Genomic DNA, 12,900 nt, shown 5'->3' on the forward strand with positions numbered 1-12,900 from the left:
ATTTTAAAGCCAACGTAAAATATATTTTCTTGCAACATATGTTTCGTATTGCAGCTACTTGAATATCACGTTTTCTTTACTTAACATCACTTTACAGCACTGTAACTTAATTCATACTTAACTTTCGATTTGAGCATTATCGTCTTTTGTTTTGCTAAAACAAATCTCATCCTTAAATAAGTGAAACGGTCCGCTTTCATTCTCGTTTAATATTTTGCTCCATGTTTCGTTGAATGTTTGAAGATAACTTCAGAGTACATACTTTTTGAATTTGTGTTTCGAGTCAGATGTAAGGAAAAGATCTTTGAACTAGTGATCTTTTCCACGAAGGGTGCTCATTCCTTCTGAAACTTTTCTGGTAATCAGCGAATTAATTAATCACATCCTGGCGACAACATTCACTCTCATCTAGTTGGATTTATTGGTAAAGAACCTTTAGTTTTTGTACCAAGTGTAAGCAGTGACATGCTCTGTCCAATGCATAATAATAGCAGTGTCAATACATCGAGCAGTCTGCAATGATATCTCATTGGTTTGGTCAACACTTGAAACTATAGGAGAGATTTTACTATACAGGCCACAACATATTCTGGATGAGTGTGACAAAATCTAAATTACCCTAACTTACGTTCCTATCATACTGGTTGTAGATCTTAACTAGACTCAGAAACACTTCTGGAATCACAGTTTATTCTTTAAATTGTTGTCGCTATTTTGAACAACTGAACGTGTTATTTCAGGTGATTTGTGAGATCTGCAGATGGTTAGACACGTCGCTTTGCTCCCGAACTCAGATTTTGGCCACACAGGCAACGATTGTAGAGATGCTGCTCTTAAATTAATGAAAGGTCTCATGAAACGATTAATATTACATCTTCGTATTTGGTTTCATCCAGATATTAAAGAATATTAAATTACCAATATGCTTAGATTGGATGGGAAAACATCATTGCCAACATTTGCCTAGCATTTTGAATACTACTTTAACAAAGCAAGCACCGACTTGCGGAAAATGATGTGACAAGGACGTGTCTATTCTGAACCTGAAAACTTTCACTTATAGAGATAACGATACCTGAAATTCGAGGAACACGTTCACATTACCAAAATCATTTCTTATGGAATTTATGATTACCTTAAATGAAGAAGGAGGAAAATATAATTTAGACGTTTCAGTGGAGCCTTCAGCGGATGATTTCTGATTGAGTGAGTTAACTGTAAGGAGACATTGGGCAGACTGACGTGGAGTCACTGGAATCGAGCACAGGGACATTTGCATTGACTTAGCAACATACATTTTTCACAGATCGTGTCAATTACTAGAGAGAATAGCGTTTTGTTCCACTTTTGAGTTCAGACACTGAGACACTACTTTTGCAGTATCCAAGCCACTTTTTGGCAATAATCGAAAGTGTTTTTTTTCAAACAGGATGAGGACGTTTGGAAACTTTTACATAAGTGAACTGCTCAGTGGGACAGTGTATCTTTTAAAATTGCAGGAATTGATATTTCTTGTTAGCAAAGCATTACAATCTTATCGAAATATAAGAACTGCAACACAAACAGATAAGTTGTGGTTGGATTCAACGGACAACTATAATTTCAGTGTCAAGTTGTCTTTTGTATTAATTTCCATGCTTATATGCATGTATTTATATTACATTGACCTTATGTCTACAGAACTTCAGAAGAGCAAAGAAGGTGAGGACTATGTTAGAAACCAATGTTTGTACTTTTGAAAACAATGACTGACATCAACTAAAAAGTCGTAAAATAAACCGAACTTTAACGGTTGCATTTCCATGAACCACTTTCCCATCTTACAATTCAGTGGTGCTAAATGCTAATGAATGTATGTCCAGAAAGAAGCAGGTACATCCCATGTAGTAGAGATTGGAAAAAGGATTGCAGATCCATTTACCACTGAACATTTGCAGACGAAATATATTCTGATCGAAGCTTGTTATGACGCAATGGATGCTGACACACACATTTTGTTTGCCAGGAGAGTTCAAACATCGAGTTGTGCAGAAGTTTTCTTGCACTTTCTGCAAAATGCCTGGCTTTATTGTGGACTTTGAAATTTGGCGAGCATGCTAAGTTACTTAATTTTATGTTAAACCTTGTGACGTCACATAATTTTAACTGTAATATCATAGTTGGTAAACAAATCTCTGGACTTCACAATTCTCCATGTGACACTCTGAGCACCGAAGCGTCATACACATGATATCACCAAAAGTATCATTGAATGACATCTGGACATTACGTACTAAATAAGCAAAACCAAGTAATTTCTCCAGTCATCATTGTGCAGAGTCCATATGTATGCTACACGTGAAAACATCGGATGGTAGCACTCTCCGTGGGCGGCATGGTGGCACAGTGGTTAGCACTGCTGCCTCACAGCGCCAGAGACCCTGGTTCAATTCCTGCCTTAGGCGACTGACCGTGTGGAGTTTGCACATTCTCCCCATGTCTGCGTGGGTTTCCTCCTGGTGCTCCGGTTTCCTCCCATAGTCCAAAGATGTGCGGGTCAGGTGAATTGGCCATAGTGTTAGGTAGGGGGTATATGTAGGAGTATGGGTAGGTTGCGCTTCGGCGGCTCGGTGTGGACTTGTTGGGCCGAAGGGCCTGTAACCACACTGTAAGTAATCTAATCCACTGAACAGTCGACTACGTAAGTGCCCAAACATATTGCCCTCATCTGAATATATGACAATTGAAAGTTGATTGATCGACATCCGATAATTACCACAAACAAACCATCATATAAAATGAGTATTTGCCTCATTCGGCACAGAGAGATCTGCATCTCATCTTTTTCTCCATCAACTAGTTTCTTTGTGAACCTGCAAACATACTGTTTAGGTGGTTTTCTTCGCATCGTCAGTGCTTGTCACCTAGACAGGTGACGAAACGTCTTCAACACAAATTCCCAGCTCCGTGAATAGAACCACAACAACGAGCACCCGAGTTACAAATCTTCACACAAACTTTGAACATACTGTTATGTTTAGCGACCTACTCTTCACTCCAAACAACACATTCCAGTCGCCCTGTCATGATTCTGACAGGAAAAAGCTTCACATATTACATCATATTTAAATAACAAATATCAATTTATTTTTCTTCCCAAGAGCACGACACACAACATTCATTGATCAATATCTCTAACAGAACATGAGTTCTACCCCGGCACTTATATTGACTTCTGTACTCTTACCTGTTTCAGGATATATCCGAATTACTCTTGCACATCTACAATAAACATCACAATGAACAGTTTAAAAATTATTGTTTGCACACTGCACACATGCAAGTATCACACAAATCTCATACACTTTTACAGATTCTCAGCAGCTATCAATAGAGATTAGGTGCATTTAGTCTATGTGTAGTGATTGCATTGTGCAGTCAAATGTCGTTTCTACAATTTTCAGTCCTTTGCACGATCATATTCTGCCATGAAATGATTCTATTGCTAGGATTGTATTAGATAATGAAATTAAAGTCAGCTTTCAGATATTGTCAAGTTCTTGTTTAGGATCTTTGGCAAAAGACTTGTATTGCAATACATTTTACTTTGAATGTGCGTGACTAATTCAGAATAAAATAATGCATTTTTGTGTAAGAGCGATTTTCTGTTGTGTCTTACAGCGTTCAGAAACTTTCAATACATTGAGTACTTTAACGCACTGTGGATACTCTACAATTCAACTGTCAAATAAATATGATAGAAATTTTATTTTTCAACGATCATTGCAACTTCATTAACAATAATATTCAATGTTGTCCTGCGGGCGGGTGTCACCATTCATTCGATGAACAACCCACAAACAAAATCCGATACATTTGTTGATACACATTGTACATTTCACATCTTACCAAACTGGGCAGAATAGATACTCTATTATAACAAACATACAACTAAACGATGATGGGAAAGCCTCCATTTTCTATTTCCAATTATTCCTCTCAGATCATGAATACAGTGTTATCATTACTCGATCCTATCTTGCAACACATCTTTATGCTAAATTCAAAGATCAGCCTTTGGCTCATTCAAGCCAGAATGGTTTACCTAATTAACAGTGAGTCGTGCTGTGTTGGATATTATATGCCTATTTTATGAGAATGAGTATCAGCATGATCAGTGTTAATATAGGTGTCCAGTAGAAGTTGAAACAAAAAATTTCTGAAAATACATAAGAATCTGAAAGAAAAATACTTGCTCTATAATTAGTAAATGGATGCACTTCGGAATAAAATGATAAAAACAACAAATATCAGCAATTGTAGTCAATCGCATACAGGCAAAATAATGGTGGAGGATCAACTATGATGATTTTATTTTGTAGATTTATCTCGTGCTAAAGAGAAGTCGTGAAAGAAAACATTGCCTTCACTCATGAGTACTGCATCAGATTCATGACATTTTGATATTGCACAAAATTCTTGAAGATATCTATTCTGCTTGCAGATTATGCTGCCAAAGAAGCTGGGGACTTTTTCACCAGTAATTGGATTTTACTATGACAGTAATGCTCAGAATAAGCCAAAACGAGTTGTTCTGCTCTTGTGTTCGAAGTTAGAATGAAACGAATTTAAATTGAATACGTGCTTACTACAAAATGTTTCCTGAGTTGTGCAGATAACGAGAAATGCATTTGATCTTGGATCAGAATGGGAATACGAGGGACTCAAATAATGCAGATGCAAGTGAAATATTGCAGAATTGCATTCTTCTTCTGCCGTGCAATTTGCACTTTTGAATTCTATTCTTCAGCATTATGGGAATCATCACATAATTCTCAGGCAAGGTCACTCTGCAGCATTGCTCTCAGTAAGCAATCTTGACAGCAAAACCAGAGTTTATTTGCAACACATTTTTTTAGCTGTGATGACCAGAGGAATTGGATAATGAACATAAATTATAACGCCATAGACTGAAACATATATTCCATATTTTCTCGTGTGAGTTAATTTGAAATCATAATTTAGCAGGGAATGAATTTGCTAAATGAACAGTATCACCAGTGGATTAACCCACTAGCAATTTTCAAGTCCATTAAAATTATGCTTCTCAATCTGATTACATATGGAATTATATTGAGAATTCCCCAATTCCACACAATAATCAATACGTTCTGCCAATCCATCCTCAGGTAAATTGATAGTCAGCGAATTACCATGTAATGGAAACTTAGGAAAGCATTGAAGAAATGTAAATCATTGAATTCCAATGACGTAAATAACATCATGCATTCTCAATCACTTCGTACACTTAGAACTTGAACTTTTCAATTTATTCTTTCATTTTTCATCACTAAGTTGAAACAGGAGAGTCATGGTGGCTGACCACAAAGTTCTCGCCCACTGATAGCGCGATCATTTGCCTTGCCTTATTTCACCTTCTCTCGTTGGTGCTTTGAATACTTCCAGACGAAAGAGTTTGACATGGGCATTCACATGAGCCCCAGCTATGCCTGTCACTTTGTTGTCTAAATAGAACAGTCCATCAACCATAGTTACGCTCACACCTCCTCCCAACATCTTCTTCTGCTACAATGATGATTGCATCAGCGCCACCTAGTGCTCCCGCGAGGAGATTGAGCAGCTCATCAATTTTACCAACACATTCCAGCCCCACCTTAATTTCACCTGGACCATCTCTGTCACCTCCCTCCCCTTCCTGGGCCTCTCCACCTCAATCCATGACAACCGATTCAACACTGACACATTTTATGAACCCACTGAATCCCACAGCTAACTGGATTACACCTCTTACCACCCTAGTTATTGCAAAACTGTTATCCCATATTCCCAATTCCCCCATCTCCGCCATATCTTCCTCCAGGAGGACCAGTTCCACAACAGAACACACGGGATGTCCAAATTCTTTATATAACGTAATTTTCCCTCCCTCGTAGCTGAAGGTGCACTCAAATGCATCACATCCACATGCTGCACATCCGCCCTCAAACCCGACCCCTCCAACAGCAACAAGAACCGAACCCTCCCAGTTCTCACTTTCCACTCCACCATCCTCTGCATAATCCGCAACATCCATTGACATTTCCACCATCTTCAAATGGATCTCACCACCAGGGTTATATTTCCCTTATCACCCCTATCCGCTTTCAACAGACACCATTCCCTCCATTACGTTGGGATAATCTGTTTTTTTTTCAGAAAATTCAAGTTATTTGGTATTCTGATTTCTGGTGTTTGTGTTTGTGGTTCATTCTGTAATCTTGTCAAAAATTCTGGTTTGTTTGAAATTGTGTGATTGGACCAACAATTACCTCCTGGAATTTGCAGCTCCTTAAAACAATGAGGAAATGTCGGGTCTGGGCTACTTTCTTGAAAGGTTTAGAAGAGTCTGGACTTGCTAATAACAACGGCGATTCAGAAGAGCTGGTGGACGTTTCACAGTGGCTTTGATGCAAAAAATGAAGAGTTGAGGGAACCTACAGACATACACAACAGAAAAATCTCACTGACGTTGCTGACAAAAGTACTCAACGTCGATTACGAGGAGAATGACAAGGAGATCTACCTCAGTGGATAATAATTTAAATTTGTTACAATCTCGTAGTAGAAATTAACAAAGGCTGAACTTATTTATTTTTTTCTGAAGGGTGTTTTCTAGTTTCTTACTTGCATTTTAAATTCATATATACTATTCAATGGATCATTCAGCTATTTCAGAAATTTGAATTTTAAAGTAAACAGCAATATCAAAATTCATTAATCCAATGAAGAAATACACGAATACTTTTGGAGCCACAATTTTCAAAGTAAATGCAGAAAGCGGCTCAGGGACTGTCAGCACAAACATTCAATGTAGAAGAATCGCACGATTCTTGAATGTGCTTCGATTTTGTTGGTTTACAAACATCCAAAACAAATCAATCCCAATTGAAAAAAAATGTATGATGGCAAGAACTAATGCAGAATGTACTGAAGAGCAGGACTGTGACCAAAACGTTAGTAATCAACTAGACCATTAAATATCTTGGAAAAACATAGGCCACGTTACATATTGATGAACAAAATTAAGACTTATACATGTTCTGTTTTGAAAAACCCGATTAAGTCACAAGAATGGTATTGCAGAAGTAAAATAAATTTCCTGCTATTATGTCGTCATTAAGGTGAGAATGCTTGTTTTAGCAAAATTATTGTAATGGAAAGCCGAGGCGTCAATTATTTTGAATTTCTCATTAAATTTCTGGGTTCATATTTTTAAAGGCATATGTGCCACGGTTCACACACTATCCTGGATAACTTTGTTGGTTTCGATACAAAGGTAGCTTCAACGTGACTGGTTACAGAAACAGATTGCCCACGTTTAGTCTCTTTTGCACAGAAATGATCAAAATATTCATGGGTTCGAAAGTGATCACAACATTTTGACAAAAACATGCAGATTACAGGCAAGTTTAACGTATGGGACACTGAAACAGGCAGTCAAATCTTTGCATGTCTTGACGTAGTTACCAATACTTCAAGTTGCTTTGACAATCAAATTTGTGATGCTAGGCTAACCTTTGCAAGTGTCACAAACACTCTGATGGAACATTATTTACCAGCAAATACGTAAAAAAGCGATCTTTCCTTATAGGAGCTTGCTGTAATGTGATGGATGCTGACACACACGTTTTGTTTGGCAGGACTGTTAAAAATTGCATTTTGCACAACTCAGCACGTAAAAGTCTTTCAAAATATCCGATATATTGTGGAAGGTGAAAATCTGGCAAGCACATCGAAAAACCTATATGTACGTTGAAGTATATCACATTATAAATTTAGCCGACATAAATGGCTTTTAAACGAAAGAAATAGCACATTAACTCCACACTGCTCCATTGAATAAGCAATGGACTGCATGCTGAGTACTGAGACGCGGTAGGCATGATTTCAACTAATTTCTCACTGGATATCACCTGCCCGTGACATTTCCACAAAATACCAAATGAGTGCCCCAGACATGAACTACACGTGGTTTCCAGGAACACAATTTCAGAATGCCTGGGAAAAGACCAGATGATGGCACTCTCCTCCGAGAACTCGAATAGTTGGTTGTCTAAAAATAATTTCCACATCTGAATATCTGCCAATTGAAAAGGTCGGTACCTGACAAATAACACCATCCAAACTCGCATAAAACGTCATTCTCTCATAATGAACCAAAAGACTTGCGTCTCATGCACTTATCAATTAAATATTTTATTTGTTACCTTGATCTTATCGTGATTTCTGCAGATGTTGCAAAGCTACTACACATAACTGTAAAGTGACATTTGCTGTCTGTCAGGAAGTAGACCTGAATCACTTCCTTCATAGTCAGTCGCTTCTTTAATCGTGTGTGATTTAAGGGAATCCGAGATCACAGTCTTTTTTTGCCCACCAATACATTCCAGTTAACCTATTATGAGACCTGCATGCAAAATGTTTCCTTTACATCGCACTACGTGCAAATTCTCTTGAACAACAACAGTCAATAAAATGTTTTTCATTTAAGATTTTATTACGTAGCGTTCAACATGAGAATCACAAACAAACCAACAGCTCTACCCCTCACCGAAGTTGAATTGTTAAGTCTTATGAATTTAGGACAGAATCTGAACAATTTTGGTATATGTACACAAAACAATGGCTTGATGAACAGTTTAATACTTGGTGTTCAAGCAAACGGTGTATGAATTTATGACACAAATCCCATATTGTTTACTGCACTCAGCAGCTATCAATATTACTTTGGTTCGTTTAATCAATTTTCAGTGATTGCATTGTGCAGGCAATTGTCATTCATAATTTTCTTGGTGTATCAGATGATCATTATCTGACATGGAATCACCTATTTGCTTGCATTGTGTTAGATTATGAAATGAAAGGTCACATTCAGATATTGTGGAATATTGGTTTCTGAACATTGACAAAAGTGCGTTATAGTCAGTATTGTTGTCACTTTGCGTGGTTAACTGAGTATAGAGCAACACATGCTCACATATACGTGCTTTCTATTGTGACTTCCAGCTTTCAGAAAATGTCAAGAAGTTGAGAATTCTAAAACATTTCAGACACTGCAGTGGAAATGTCAAAGCAATGCAATTGAAAACTAAAGTGCATACCTGTTCAGGGGTGAAGGAACTGCAAGAAAGAATAGTTTAAAAACTTCCTGAGTAACAAAAGAAGTGTAAACAAACACATTGCGGGAAAAATGTCCAAGTTTTTCTCCTCTACGAATATGTAAACTCGCGATATAAAATGAAAGACAGTTTGAGAATCTGACGGACTTCTAAAAACTATTAACTTCCAGGAAATTGAAAACCGGTGCAATATTGGACAATGCCACAACACACATAGAAGACTTTGCATTAGTGCCCTGAATTGAAACACATGGCAGTATATGGAACAGGTACATTGATCCTTTACTGTAAATAGTCGAATGGAATGGCCAGAAATCTTCAAAATATTTAGAAAAATAAATGTTCAGATTCTGACGTTTCTAGTAGTCTTAAGATTGATATTCCAGGAAATATGCAGCTGGGCCAAACCACTAATTTTTCCACAGAACACAAAACGAAAAATAAGCAAAAGGGAACATAATGTACAATAACAAAGTGCTAATAACTCGAAGAACACTGTATTCCCCCACCCCCGAGTCCAAAAAATATTCTGATTTCCTGGAATATGTCATAAATAATCGTGTTGGCAAAAAGCAAAGTTCCAACAGGGTTTCTTACTGGGGATAAAGATTGCACAGAGGGCTATCCAGGGACCATTGGCTGAAACACAGAAAATCTTTTTTTTCAGTTATCTTCTCGAGGTTACAAGCAAAAACAAAATCTAAGCCAAACTGAAAAAAAAAACTGCATGAACTGGGAGAACTGACCACTCTTTCTCCAGTGTAGAAATTATTTTTTTTCTCAAAAAAGCGTTTTCCTTGATTGTTGCCTGAGGCATTTTCTGTTATCCAACATACATCTGGCCTAATTTCGAGCAAATTGGCAACTCCGACATTTCCGATTCTTTTTGAAAAAGAACTGCAGAAAAGACAACCTTTATTAAAGGAGCAGCATCGTCACAATACCAGCAGAATCAAAATCTACACTAACACATGCCTCAAAATACAGTAAACGACATTTGTACTGCCTAAAAAAAACGCTCTGAAGTAAATACATCATCATATTCACGATGACCAAAATCATTTTACGTTAAACATGTGGCCATTCACTGAAGCCAGCCATGTACAGGAAAGAAAACTACACGTTTCCTCAGATATGAAAAGCCACCCAATCTCATTCTCGATCTTACCTATATTCAGATATTCAAGCAAATAGACAACTCATACACACGGTCTTTTCACCTGGTAAAGGTGAGTCTGAAGGCAGTGTCGATAGGTTGATGGTGGGAGGGGAAAGATTTAAAAGGGATCTCATGGACAAAATTTTATGCAGAGTACATTTCAAGAATTAATGAAGGACGTTACAATTATAACATTTAAAGTCACATGTATGTGTCGATGAACAGGAAGCATTTAATGGGATATTCACCAAGTGCTCGCAAAGTGGATAAGATTGCGACAGGACATCGAATCGGCATAGATGAGGTGGAATGACGTTTCTGTTTCCGTGCTGCATATCTCCATGATGCTCAGACACTGATCCCCCGTTAGTATTTATCCATAAGACTCCATTTATTTTAAAATTTATCTCATTAAGAAAATGACTCACTTTGCAAAAATCTACACATTATTTGCTTTAACCAAAAACAAAAGAAAAATGTATGTTACTTGATGACAAGTTACATTCTCCATTATCTTACAGAATTTTGTGAATGAAAGGAAGCGTGGAAACTGCAGCCCTTCTTGATTAACAATTCACCTGTCATTAAATTTTTGTAATCAATAACATATAAAGCTGTTCTGCAGGCAAGTGTAACCAGGAATATGATATACAACTCCCAAACAATCACCTAATCACTTGTACCAAGACATTTATACTCGATATTCTAAATCATAACAAACAGACAACAGCACAATAAGGAGAAAACAAACATTTTCCATTGCCAGTCCATTCTCATCAGTTGATGAAATATCTGTTATTTTTGCACCATCTGATATGTCAACATCATGTTTTTTGATTAATTTACCGAAAGGCCTTTGTCTCATTCAAGGCAGATTGATTTATCTAAACATCAGTGAGCCATGCCACGGCAGGTGTTAAGCGCCTATTATTTATCAATGTCAGCCAGCATTTAATAATGCTGTCGTTAATGCTCCAGCAGAAGTCTAGCCACAGAATTCTGGCCAAAATGTAAGAAAAAGAAAGAAACAAATACGTCCCGTCACGAGTAAATGGAATGCATTTCAGAATAAAACGTGAAAACAATGACAGAATTTCTGGACAGTATAGGAGAGGAAAAATAAAGAGAAAGGAGGAGGGCATCAATTCATTAACATGAAGTTGAATTTTGTAAATTTCCACCAATAATACATACTGCATTCGAGTCATAACAATTTGATACACATGAAATTAATCAATTTGTCTTGTTTCCACTTGCAGGTCACGTAGCCAAAGAAGCTGGTGAGTTTGCATCTGAAAATAGATTTGGGGTGATAGGCCCACAATAAACCAACACAAATAGCTTTATTTGAATTTGGAATAAGGTGAGTTTAAATTGAATACTTGCTTCCTGATTTCTTTGCAGTTGGTAAACTTTATTGATTCTGGTGATTATTCAGATATACTGAGATACATTTGATCCTTGGAGAGGGATTGGAACATGAGCGATTGAAATAAGGTAGTTGCGACTCACATAGCGCTACAATTCATTCCTGTAGTGCAATTGCACTAGTCGATGCAATTTACATAGTCGATATTCAATTTGAGTAACAATATGTGTGCGCATAAACATACACATACACACACAAAATCATGAATCATATTTTACGAATTTTCTCTACGAATATGAAGAAAGAAGTGCATGGAAGGTGAGACTCATTAATAGAAAAAATCTTTGTTGAGTGGAAAAGAGTACATGGATTGGTCATTCCATTTCATGACCAAGTGGCGGAAGACAATTATATGTATTTCTCGAAAGAAATACTTAAAGCACACACATAGTACTCTGGTGATTAGAAGAATTGGAAAATAAGCATATCTTATGACAAGATGCACTGAATCATAAATTCCAAATCTTTTCATGACAGTAAATTTGATATATGGGGTGCATTTGCGAAAGTAAAAGTGGATTGGCAAGTAATAATTTTGACATCATATTAAAACAATGCATATCAATTTGATTACATGTAGAATAATCTTGATAATTCCCCAAATCTGTGCCAATGTTAACCTGTTCTGCAAATCCATCCTCAGATAATTTGATATTTAGAAACGCGTCGTTTAATTTTATTTTACTAAAACAATGAAAGAATCTAAAAAAATGTCGAATTGGAATAACGAAAATCACATCAAGCACGAGCAAATCTATGGTGCAGCTGACATAAATGCTACACTCAACATTACCCGTAGGGCATGACACACAAACAAGGAACCCAAATAACAGCAACATGCATGTCAATTTCGTTATCTGACAGATCCTCACAAATGAACAACTGCTTGAAATCCAAACTACTAGATGATGAAAACAATCAGAAAAGGCATACCACTTGCATTTCGCCCAAAAAGTATTTCATGGAGCACAAGCAACAGACACAAACTTGCCAGATATGTCATTCTGCTTTAATTTTATTCAAACATGTCAATTCACAAATTCTTTCCACCCACTCTCACTCAAAAAAAAAAGAAAAGCAATGGACTGGTTCACTCAACAATCTGCCAACGGGTTGTCACCGATTTTACATTTACCAGTTTAGGACCAGCTAAA

The sequence above is a fragment of the Hemiscyllium ocellatum genome, chromosome 38 (assembly GCF_020745735.1).
Source record: "Hemiscyllium ocellatum isolate sHemOce1 chromosome 38, sHemOce1.pat.X.cur, whole genome shotgun sequence".
In the NCBI taxonomy this organism is placed as follows: domain Eukaryota; kingdom Metazoa; phylum Chordata; class Chondrichthyes; order Orectolobiformes; family Hemiscylliidae; genus Hemiscyllium; species Hemiscyllium ocellatum.